Source organism: Chlorocebus sabaeus, chromosome 23 (assembly GCF_047675955.1).
Source record: "Chlorocebus sabaeus isolate Y175 chromosome 23, mChlSab1.0.hap1, whole genome shotgun sequence".
In the NCBI taxonomy this organism is placed as follows: domain Eukaryota; kingdom Metazoa; phylum Chordata; class Mammalia; order Primates; family Cercopithecidae; genus Chlorocebus; species Chlorocebus sabaeus.
The window spans coordinates 60,262,112-60,275,104 of NC_132926.1; the positions used below are offsets into that span (position 1 = coordinate 60,262,112).

Here is a 12,993-nt window from a genome sequence, read left to right on the forward strand (position 1 = left end):
ACATGATGGTGGCTATGGTTAACAATAGTGTATTGTACACTTAAAATTTTCTGAGAGGATAAACCTTAAGTGTTGTTACCACACAGAAAAAGAGAGAAGAAAAGAAAATGGTATCTGAGTTGATAGATACATTAATCAGCTTGATTATGACAATAATTTCACAAGGTATACATTATATATCAAAACATCATGTTGTAAGCCTTAAACACATAGAGTTCCTATTTGTAAAAAAAAAAAAAAAAAAAAAAAAAAACCTGGTAATTGAATATCAGATGTAAATTTCCCTAAGCCTTACATCTTTTTAATAAACTTGATGAAGACATTCTAAGTACAATGGAAGTCTCTGTGTTAAGTGTAGTGTAATGTAAATTCTTGACCAGATGGTTTTACAAAGGTAACATTCATTTTTCAAAATTAAACAACTGACATATTAAATGCCCCCATAATTGGCTTGCAATTTTAATAAAGAGCAGATTTCAACATAGGGATTTCAGCAGGGATATACAGCTGGGTAATGAACACTTCCTAAGATCATTGTTATTAAGTTATACCTACACTTATTTTGTCCTTTTAAAAATTATTATAGCTGTCATTTGGAGACTCTATGCCACAGACAGGGTAACAAATTAATATGTATTATTTAAATTATCCTAATAATTATTCTCTGAAGCAGCTTTTAATATCTCCATTTTACTGTTGAGAAAACATAGACACAATGAGCTTCAAGTTCAATAACTTGCAAAGGTCATATTTAAGCTGAGATCTGAGGCCACTTCTGTCTGACTCCATAGCCTACGCAATGAACAGTTGTGTTGTGTTTTGCCTTCCAAATACCAAACAGGTGAATGAAGAATGCACAACTCTCTATAGGATTGAACCTGCCCATCTACCATTTATGTTCTTCAGTTCTCTCACATTCCAGACAAGTTTTTTGGTGACTCTGTGGGCTGGGCAACAGTGGGCAGGGTGAGAAGAAAGAAGATGCCATGGTGGAAAAGCAGATTTAGAAGCAGAGAATCAAATGGTTATGTCTTTCTCCTTTTTAGCCTCTCTGGCAGCAACTACTGAACCTTAGTATTAACTGAAGCAGCATATGAAAACAGGAGGCCGTGTGTGGCTGGTTCCACCTCCCGGTGTCACAAGAGAGACTCAGTGTGAGGGACTGTTTATTTTTGAGAGGTGAGATCACAAGACACAGATTTGAGACCAGCTTTTTGATTTATATTGCAAGTAAGACCAATTTTTCCTTGCTGCAAATAAGAGAAAAGTCACTTTTTATTAATAGGGCACAGAGCAAATCTTAAAGAGTTAATGTTAGTAACATCCTAGGAAATCTTTGCAAATGCCATCTCTTAGCTTGTTCTCCAAATGTAAAGGTTAGAAATCATTTCAGGAAGCATGGTCACACGTTTTAAATAACTTCTCCTTCCATTTAAGCTGCTATAAATTTATATACATAATTCACTGTTTTTCATTAAGGAATAATGCCAAGAGAAGAAAATAACAGGTTAAAAACGTGATCTAATACTGGAGAGGAAGCAAGAAACCAGGCCTGGACATCTTTCTAGACATAGAGTGGGCCCTTTCTAGACAGAATATTCCATGTTGTTTGGGTAGTTTGCTTTGGGCCAGAATATAGGTTACCTGGTCAATACTGTAACTATTTAGCCACAGGGGGCTGTTTGGATTAAAATTAAATACAACTAGAAATTTAATTCCTTAGTTATACTAGAAATCAAAAACCAGAACACAGATGAAAAAAACAGTAATGAGTAGGAGGGAGTAGTCTTCTATATCAAAGAATGTTGCTTAATTAGCCCTGCCTTTTGTATTTAGATAGTGTCAAGTATCTTTGATGTAAACTTCCTTCATATTCATTTATTTCCAATTATTTCTTTAAAAATTAAAATCTGCCTCTATCTGTATTTTTTTCTTTTCCTTTAAGCTGAGACAAAACACTTTGGAATGGTGCCAAATACTATGAACATCTATTCATTCATCTATCCATCCATCTACCCAGCTATCATCTATGTTTCTAGAAATTTCTTTAGCTTCATAAATGTGTGAAAAAGTAAATAATGGTAATGAACTATATTCTATTCACCATCTAAATGTTTTGGATTGAAATAAGTACCCTGTTATAGGATATGTGTCTCTGTAAGCATTATCAAATGATATATGAAGTTAAATATATAAATAATATATATTTAATATAAATATATAAACATATTTGTACATTTCTTAATAAAAGATATTTATTACATAAATGTATTAAGTTTTATATACACATACACCCATATGAAAGAAGGGAATATTGCAAAATTATTTGATTTTTTAAAAATGATATTATTAATAGCTAGATTCTAGATCCTTTTAATAGATCCAAGAATGAAGAATTATTTGTTGTAATGTAAATTCAAAACTTAAATTTCAACTTCCACTTAAGCTTGGTATTTGGTTGGTGGGAACCACACAGGTTCAACGTGCCTATCTGGAAATGTGATTTTTGTACAGGGCCCATGAACCCTGAACCCTGGCCACTGCATGATGTTTGTTTGCAATGATTGTAAGGTGTTCAGATTTTGTAAATACAAATGTCATAAAAACTTTAAAAAGAAACACAATCCTTGCAAGTTCAGGTGGACCAAAGCATTCCAGAAAGAAACTGGTAAAGAGCTTACAGCGAATAATTCATTTGATTTCGAAAAACATAAACATGAACCTACAAAGTACCAGCAAGCGCTATGGAATAAAACTACTGATATAATGAAGAGATCAAACAGAAACGTCAAGCTAAATTTATAATGAACAGATTGAAGAAAAATAAAGAGCTACAGAAAGTTCAGGAGATCAAAAAAGTCAAGCAAAACATCCATCTTATCCAAGCGCCCCTTGCAGGCAAAGGAAAGCAGCTGTAAGAGAAAATGGTACAACAATTACAACAGGATGTGGACGTGGAAGGCGTTTCTTAAAAACCTTCACGTTTCTGCATGTACACTTGAAAATATCCTTTGGAGACTTACAACTTCTAAATTATTTATTTTTTTAAATATAGTCACTTAAAAGGTGATTAAAAACGTTTCTCCTACATTGCTGTCTGTAAAACATCAGATATTATGAATGTTAGCTTGCTTCTTAGTGCTAAACCTTCACTGATAGATGTACTTGTGTAAATCATGAAAATTCTGTTTGTAAATACAGAAATGAATTGTGGACATAAAATGGTCACATTCTTTGGATAATGGCAGCAGGAGGCATTTATATAATAACTAATGAAAAAAATTCATGGCAAGTGATATATAAAATGAAATATCCTTTGCAGTAAAATATTTCCTTTATTAGTGTTATAGAAGGGGAATACAATAAGGAACTAACTATCTGTAAGACAGGTATTCTTAAATAATATCCTTTATTTTGATTTCAGTGTTTCCTGTTTTAGTGTATTAGCATCTTAGAAGAAAATAATAGCCCGGTTTGATGAAGCCTAATTATGCTGGACTATTTTTGACCTGGTTTAATCGTTCTTATAGATAACTGTGGATGTTGGAGATGAGAGCTGAATAATATTTGCCTGAAATGGCACTAAACTCTATAATTTCTGCTTTGAAGAATACTCGGTTCTAACTCGTGATTCCTGGTAGAAAAATTTTCATTTTTCTAGCTTAGCAATGATCTAGAAGCAGAGGAATTCCAGTATATTTTAAAATTAATTGTGTGGTTTTCTCTTTTCAAAAGCTCCTAATTGTTTTTGGAAAATAGAATTTATGGGTAGAACACTGTTTAGTATTTGCACATAAATTAAAACTATTTTAAAAGTAAAAAACAAAAACAAGAAGAAAAATCCCTTAAATTTCCCAAAGTGTGACAGTTTGTCTTAGTTTTTTACTCACTTAGATTCTGTGCCATTCTGTGTCTATTAATGTGATCAATAGATGGTAAAATACCACCCTTCCTGAGATCCCTTCAGGTTCTTTCATTGTATTGCATATCTTTTAAAATAACCTATTACTAAATTCAATCTACTTCACCACACACTCAAACTAATGAATGTTTACATTAATGTTTGACTTTTTAACAGAAATAATATAAAATGTGTTAGGTATTTGAATGACAGATTCTTTAAACTGTAGGTTGAAATTATAGGACCGTTTTGTCCAATTAATGATCGAATTATTGTTATTAATATCTACTTTCAATATTTCAGTGCTTCATTATGATTATTTCTGTAACAATTGTACATTTACTTGGATTCCTTCCTGTGTTTTTTTTCCCTAAATAGGGAAAAATAACTGTTATTAATATATAGTATTGTATGTATTGTAAATATTGTAATATATAGTATTTGGCCTAGTAGGTATTCTAGGCCAAAGAAATACAGTATTGAAACTATTCCTATACACTTTATGAAATTAATCAGTGAAGAAGGGAAGGGGAGAAACAAAAATAACCCAACCTTGCAGCACATTCATCATTAATCATAAGGTTGACTTGCTTTAATTATTAATTAAATAAATTAATAAAATTATTTTTTATTAAATAATTAAAATTTGGGGGCACATAGTAGATATATATGTTTATGGGGTGCATGAAATGTTCTGATACAGGTGTGTAATGTGAAATAATAACATCATGAAGAACGGGGTATCCATCCCCTCAAGCGTTTATTCGTTGAGTTGTAAACAATTCAATTATATTATTTAAATTATTTGAAAATGTACAGTTATTATTGACTATAGTCACCCTGTTGTGTTCTTTTTTCAGTGTCTTTTCACTGACCTTGAAAGAATGCAGACATCTTAGTTCAGTCTAAAATATTTAGCCAGTTATTCAAAAAAGCAGTAGTACTGACTTTTGAACTTTTGCAATTTCCAGATATTGTAAAATTAAGTTTTGACTATGAAAGAATTATAATTGAATGTGATATCAGTGAAGTAAAGTTTACAGATTTTAAATAATACTTCACATTATAATTGCTACTTAATTGCTTTAGGACAATAAAAAATTTGTTATTTGAGATTGGGAATCTTTCTGAATTGGTCTCAGCCCATAGATTATCTATAAGATGATAGCAGACAAAGAATCTGCTGTTTGTAGGCCAAAGAAATACAGTATTGAAACTGTTCCTATACACTTTATAAAATTAATCAGTGAAGAAGGCAAGGGGAGAAACAAAAATAAACCAAGCTTGCAGCACATTCATCATTAATTATAAGGTTGACTTGCTCTCTGGTCTACTTCGTCTGAGTTGTCTGTTGCCTATTGTCCTAGAATCACATAGACCTTAGATTACAGTTCCCTTAACTGTTCTGTAATAAAAACTTGAACACTATGCAATGTTTTCCCTTTGAGATACTCTTTCAACTCCTGCATACTGACATCAGCTAGTCTAACACACCCCACTAACACCAGCTGATCTGAAGGACCCCCAAGGAGCTGACTCACCAAATAATGTGATTTCCACATCCTGATGATTATATCCCCCTTGCCCTGACCAATTGATGGCTCAAATTTTCCATCCGCTGGCCCTCCATGATTCCCTTAAAAACTCCACTTCAGGACTCCTGAGTGAGATGGATTTGAGGGTCCCCTTGCATCTCCTATTTCAGCACTCTCTAATCATTAAACTCTCTCTCTGCAAACCATGCCATCTCAGTGTATCAATATGTTACTGTACAGTGGGAATACAAACCTATTGGTCCTGTAACAGTATTAAAAATAGTTAATGATTCTTTTCACTTATTAATCTTTGTTGGATGTCAAGACTAATATTGCTAAGCACATGGATTTTCTTAGACAAGCTTTTATTCTTGACTTAATAGACATTTAATAATTTTGTTTAGACTTTCAATTTTCCATTTTGTCTTTTAGATAAACTTACACTCTAGTAAGGTCTTCTCTAGACTCACAGGTCTAGAGAAGACCCACAGAAGCTGTGCTTTTACTAAGTCATCATAGTCATCTAATTATAGGTACTTTATCCAAAATTGTGCACCTGACCCAAGTAAGCCAGTTAGATTTTTTTCCCCATAGTGGGTGTGTAAATGTGTCTATGATATATGTTACACACACACACACACAAAGAGAAGGAGAGAGAGAGTGTGTCAGCATTTTGTATAACTGTAACTGATAATTTCAGGAGCTTCAAACCGATGCTGTACACCAAATGCAATGGTGTGCAGAAGAAACCCGTCTGTAGAAAGAACTAGAATAAAAATGTATGTGTAAAAAGCAGAGGTAAGAGCCTGTTTCTATGCCTCCAGTATCATTTAGATTCACATGGGTGTAATCCTGAGGCTTATCTGCTTCCCATTGCACACCTGGTAGTCTTTAGGTTTTGAGAGAACTCTATAGCCATCAGATAAAACTTATCTTTATGTATAAAACTTCTCTACAGAAAATCAAACAGTCCCAGCTTGCACATTCGGGAAGAAAAACATTGTTGGAAGGACAAATAACCAATTATTCTTAAGATTTTTTTTCTGTTTCCTGCTGGTGCTGCTGCAAAAAAAAAATGCATTTTGGATCTCTAGAGAAAGGCTTTATGTGTTTGCCTTTGCATGACATTTAAATATATTTGAGTTCTGTTAAAATACAGTGTTGTGAAAGATGCTTACAGTGGGCCACAGAGATACTGTTCTTCGATAGGCACAGTAAAATGCATGGCAGTATCATTGCTATTGATGTGGTGGGGAGAGAGTCTCATCATGTTACTTGTAGTGAGGTACTTTTTTGCTAGGTTTTTTTTTTTAATATTATTTTTAGAGACAAGTTCTCACTCTCTACTCAGGCTAGAATGCAGAGGCATGTTCATAGCTCCCAATAACCTCGAACCCTTAGCTCAAGTGATCTACCTGCCTTAGCGTCCTGAGTGGCTAGGACTACAGGCATGCGCCACCACACCAGGATAATATTTAAATTTGTTGTAGAGGCAGAGTTCTCACTATGTTGCCCAGGTTGGTCTCAAACTCCTCAAGTAATCCTCCTGCCTTAGCTTCCCAAAGCACAGGGACTACAGGTGTGAGGTATTGCATGTGGCCTGCTGCTAGTTTGTTTTAATTTGCTGTTCTTTAAATGTTGAAATAGCATTTTGGAGACCTTAATGTGTCAGTACTTAAATGTAACAGCTTCTAAATTTGTTAAATAATGTTTATCATATGTAGTCATGTGAAATATGCACTGATCAAAATTATTAAGAAATTAAGACCTTGATTTTAAAAAGCATAGATTTGACTGACATTTATTTGTGATAAAATGTTTAAAAACATTCAGAAAAGACATAAAATGGATTGCATTTCAGCTTTATAAATTTTTATTATCCATTTTGAGTAATAAGATATATATTCTCTAATGCCTAATTTAAAATATTGCTGATCTCATTAAAACCCATTTCGACCTATCCAGGAAAGGAGGACTGGGAATCAAACTGATGGAACAAGAAAAAGTTGCCTTTACTTGGAATCATTGCATGGTGTGAATTTAATATTTCTTTAAAATTTTTTTTTTAAATTATGCTTTAAGCCCTAGGGTACATGTGCACAATGTGCAGGTTTGTTACACAGGTATACATGTGCCATGTTGGTTTACTGCACCCGTCAACTCGTCATTTACATTACGTATTTCTCCTAATGCTATCCCTCCCCTAGGCTCCCCACCCCCTGTCAGGCCCCAGTGTGTGATGTTCCCCACCCTGTGTCCAGGTGTTCTTGTTATGTAATTCCCACCTAAGAATGAGGACATGCAGTGTTTGGTTGTCTGTCCTTGTGATAGTTTGCTGAGAAATAGGTTTTCCAGCTTCATCCATGTTCTGCAAAGGACATGAACTCATCCTTTTTCATGACTGCATAGTATTTCATGGTGTATATGTGCCACATTTTCTTTATCCAGTCTATCACTAATGGACATTTGGATTGGTTACAAGTCTTTGCTATTGTGAATAGTGCTGCAGTAAACATATGTATGCATGTGTCTTTATAGCAGCATGATTAATAATCTTTTGGGTATATCCCCAGTAATGGGATGGCTGGGTCAAATGGTATTTCTAGTTCTAGATCCTTGAGAAATCACCACACTATCTTCCACAGAGGTTGAACAAATTTATGCTACCACCAGCATTTTGGTGTAAAAGTGTTCCTATTTCTCCACATCCTCTCCAGCATCTGTTGTTTCCTAACTTTTTAATGATTGCCATTCTAACTGGTATGAGATGATAGCTCACTGTGGTTTTGATTTGTATTTCTCTGATGACCAGTGATGATGAGCATTTTTTCATGCATCTGTTGGCTGCATAAATGTCTTCTTTTGAGAAGTGTCTGTTCATATCCTTTGCTCACTTTTTGATGGGGTTGTTTGTTTTTTTCTTGTTTGAGTTATTTGTAGATTCTGGATATTAGCCCTTTGTCAGATGGGTAGATTGCAAAAATTTTCACCCATTCTGTAGGTTGCCTGTTCACTCTGATGGTAGTTTCTTTTGCTGTGGAGAAGCTCTTTAGTTTAATTAGTTCCCATTTGTCTATTTTTGCTTTTGTTGCCATTGCTTTTGGTGTTTTAGTCATGAAGTCCTTGCCCATGCCTATGCCATGAATGGTATTGCCTAGGTTTTCTTCTAGGGTTTTTATGGTTTTAGGTCTAACATTTAAGTCTTTAATCCATCTTGAATTAATTTTTGTATAACGTGTAAAGAAGGGATCCAGTTCCAGCTTTCTATACGTGCCTAGCCAGTTTTCCCAGTGCCATTTATTAAATAGGGAATCCTTTCCCCATTTATTGTTCTTGTCAGGTCTGTCAGAGGTCAGATGATCGTAGATGTGTGGTGTTATTTCTGAGGCCTCTGTTCTGTTTCATTGGTCTATATCTCTGTTTTGGTACCAGTACCATGCTGTTTTGGTTACTGTAGCATTGTAGTATAGTTTGAGGTCAGATAGCATGATGCCTCCAGCTTTATTCTTTTTGCTTAGGATTGTCTTGGCAATGAGGGATCTTTTTTGGTTCCATATGAACTTTAAAGTAGTTTTTTCCAATTCTGTGAAGAAAGTCATTGGTAGCTTGATGAGGATGGCATTGAATCTATAAATTACCTTGGGCAGTATGGCCATTTTCACAATATTGATTATGCCTATCCATGCCTATCCACACAAAAAATCCATTTGTTTGTGTCCACTTTTATTTTGTTGAGCAGTGGTTTGCAGTTCTCCACGAAGAGGTCCTTCACATCCCTTGTAAGTTGGATTCCTAGGTATTTTATTCTCTTTGTAGCAGTTTTGAATGGGAATTCACTCATGATTTGCCTGTTTGCTTATTATTGGTGTATAGAAATGCTTGTGATTTTTGCACATTGATTTTGTATCCTGAGACTTTGTTGAAGTTGCTTATCAGCTTAAGGAGATTTTGGGCTGAGACAATGGGGTTTTCTAAATATACAATCATGTCACCTGCAAACAGGGACAATTTGACTTCCTCTTTTCCTTATTGAATACCCTTTATTTCTTTCTCTTGCCTTGATTGCCCTGGCCAGAACTTCCAACACTATGTTGAATAGGAGTGATGAGAGAGGTCATCCTTGTCTTATGCTGATTTTCAAAGGGAATGCTTCCAGTTTTTGCCCATTCAGTATGATATTGGCTATGAATTTGTCATAAATAGCTCTTATTATTTTGAGATAAGTTCCATCAATATCTAGTTTATTGAGAGTTTTTAGCATGAAGGGCTGTTGAATTTTGTCGAAGGCCTTTTCTGCATATATTGAGATAATCATGTGGTTTTTGTCATTGGTTCTGTTTATGTGATGGAATATGTTTATTGATTTGCATATGTTGAACCAGCCTTGCATCCTAGGAATGAAGCTGACTTGATCATGGTGGATAAGATTTTTGATGTACTGCTGGAATGGTTTTCCAGTATTAAATTGAGGATTTTTGCATTGATGTTCATTAGGGATATTGGTCTAAAATTCTCATTTTTTGTTGTGTCTCTGCCAGGCTTTGGTATCAGGATGATGTTGGCCTCATAAAATGAGTTAGGGAGGATTCCCTCTTTTTCTATTGATTGGAATAGTTTCAGAAGGAATGGTGCCAGCCCTTCTTTGTACCTCTGGTAGAATTTGGCTGTGAATCCATCTGGTCCTGGACTTTTTTGGTTGGTAGACTATTAATTATTGCCTCAATTTCAGAGCCTGTTATTAGTCTATTCAGAGATTCAACTTCTTCCTTCTTTACTCTTGGGAGGGTGCATATGTCCAGGAATTTATTCATTTCTTCTAGATTTTCTAGTTTATTTGCGTAGAGGTGTTTATAGCATTCTATGATGGTAGTTTGTTATTTCTGTGGGATCAGTGGTGATATCCCCTTTATCATTTTTTATTGTGTGTATTTGATTCTTCTCTCCTGTCTTCGTTACTAGTCTTGCTCGCAGTCTATCAATTTTGTTGATCTTTTCAAAAAACCAGCTCCTGGATTCATTGATTTTTGAAGGGATTTTGTGTCTCTCTCTCTTTCAGTTCTGCTCTGATCTTAGTTATTTCTTGCCTTCTGCTAGCTTTTGAATTTGTTTGCTCTTGCTTCTTGAGTTCTTTTAATTGTGATGTTAGGGTGTCCATTTTCAATCTTTCCTGTTTTCTCTTATGGGTATTTAGTGCTATCAATTTCCCTCTACACACTTCTTTGAATGTGTCCCAAAGATTCTGGTATGTTGTGTCTTTGTTCTCATTGGTTTCAAACAACATCTTTATTTCTGCCGTCAATTCATTATTTACCCAGTAGTCATTCAGGAGGGGGTTGTTCATTTTCCATGTAGTTGTGTGGTTGTGAGTGAGTTTCTTAATCCTGAGTTCTAATTTGATTGCACTGTGATCTGAGAGACAGTTTGTTGTGACTTCTGTTCTTTTACATTTGCTGAGGAATGCTTTACTTCCAATTATGTGGTCAATTTTAGAATATCTGTGATGTGTTGCTGAGAAGAATGTATATTCTGTTGATTTGGGGTGGAGAATTCTGTAGATGTCTATTAAGTCTGCTTGGTACAGAGCTGAGTTCAAGTCTTGAATATCCTTGTTAACCTTCTGTCTCGTTGATCTGTCTAATATTGACAGTGTGGTGTTAAAATCTCCCATTATTATTATGTGGGAGTCTAAGTCTCTTTGCAGATCTCCAAGGACTTGCTTTATGAATCTGGGTGCTCCTGTATTGGGTGCATATATATTTAGGATAGGTAACTCTTCATGTTGAATTGATCCCTTTGCCATTATATAATGGCCTTCTTTGTATCTTTTGATCTTTGATGGTTTAATGTCTGTTTTAATGTCCTACCAGAGACTAGGATTAATGTCCTAGTTTAATGTCCTACCAGAGACTAGGATTGCAAGATTCTACCTAGATTAATGTCCTAGTTTAATGTCCTACCAGAAACTAGGATTTCAACCCCTGCTATTTTGCTTACCATTTGTTGAGTAGTTCTTCCTCCATCCCTATATTTTGAGCCAATGTGCATCTCTGCATGTGAGATGGGTCTTCTGAATACAGCACCCTGATGGGTCTTGACTCTTTATCCAATTTGCCAGTCTGTATCTTTTAATTGGGGCATTTAGCCCATTTACATTTAAGGTTAATATTGTTATGTGTGAATTTGATCCTCTCATTATGATATTAGCTGGTTATTTTGCCTGTTAATTGATGCAGTTTCCTCATAGCATCGATGGTCTTTACAATTTGGCATGGTGTTGCAGTGACTGGTACTGGTTGGTTTTTTTCCCATGTTTAGTGCTTCCTTCAGGAGCTCCTGTAAGGCAGGCCTGATGTTGACAAAATCTCTCAGCATTTGATTGTCTCTAAAGAATTTTATTTCTCCTTCACTTGTGAAGCTTACTTTGGCTGGATATGAGATTCTGGGTTGAAAATCCTTTTCTTTAAGGATGTCATATATTGGTCCCCACTTTCTTCTAGCTTGCAGGGTTTCTGCTGAGAGATCTGCTGTTAGTCTGATGTGCTTCCCTTAGTGGGTAACTTGACCTTTCTCTCTGGCTGCCCTTAACATTTTTTCTTTCATTTCAGTCTTGGTGAATCTATTATGTGTCTTGGGGTTGCTCTTCTTGACGAGTGTCTTGGTGGTGGTCTCTTTATTTCCTAAATATGAATGTTGGCCTGTCTTGCTAGATTGGGGAAGTTCTCCTGGATAATACCCTGAAGAGTGTTTTCCAACTTGGTTCCATTCTCCCCGTCACTTTCAGGTATATCAATCAAACGTAGATTTGGTCTTTTCACATAGTCCCATATTTCTTGGAGGCTTTGTTGATTTGTTTTTACTCTTTTTTCTCTAAACTTGTCTTCTTGCTTTATTTCTTTAATTTGATATTCAATCACCAATATCCTTTCTTCCACTTGATCGAATTGGCTATTGAAGCTTGCACATGCGTCACGAAGTTCTTGTGCCGTGGTTTTCAGCTCCTTCAGGTCATTTAAGGTCTTCTCTATGCTGCTTATTCTAGTTAGCCCCTCGTCTAACCTTTTTTCAATGTTTTTAGCTTCCTTGTGATGGGTTTGAACATGTTCCTGTTGCTCAGAGAAGTTTGTTGTTACCGATCTTCTGAAGCCTACTTCTGCCAACTTGTCAAAGTCATTCTCCATCCAGCTTTGTTCCGATGCTGGCGAGGAGCTGCAATCCTTTGGAGGAGAAGAGGCACTCTGGTTTTCAGAATTTTCAGGTTTTTTCCTCTGGTTTCTCCCCATCTTTGTGGTTTTATCAACCTTTGGTCTTTGATGTTGGTGACTTATAGATGGGATATTGGTGTGGATGTCCTTTTTGTTGATGTTGATGCTATTCCTTTCTGTTCGTTAGTTTTCCTTATAACAGTCAGGACCCTCAGCTGCAGGTCTGTTGCATTTTGCTGGAGGTCCACTCCAAACCCTGTTTGCCTGGATATCACCAGTGGAGGCTGCAGAACAGCAAATATTGTGGAACAACAAAGATTGCTGCCTGATTCCTCCTCTGGAAGCTTTGTCCCAG

At 35.5% G+C, this 12,993-nt stretch overlaps 1 pseudogene; it reads left to right on the forward strand.

Annotated features, from left to right (window-relative positions):
* Positions 1-799: 799 nt before the first annotated feature.
* Positions 800-2,972, forward strand: LOC119627942 (probable ribosome biogenesis protein RLP24 pseudogene; annotated as a pseudogene).
* Positions 2,973-12,993: the final 10,021 nt, after the last annotated feature.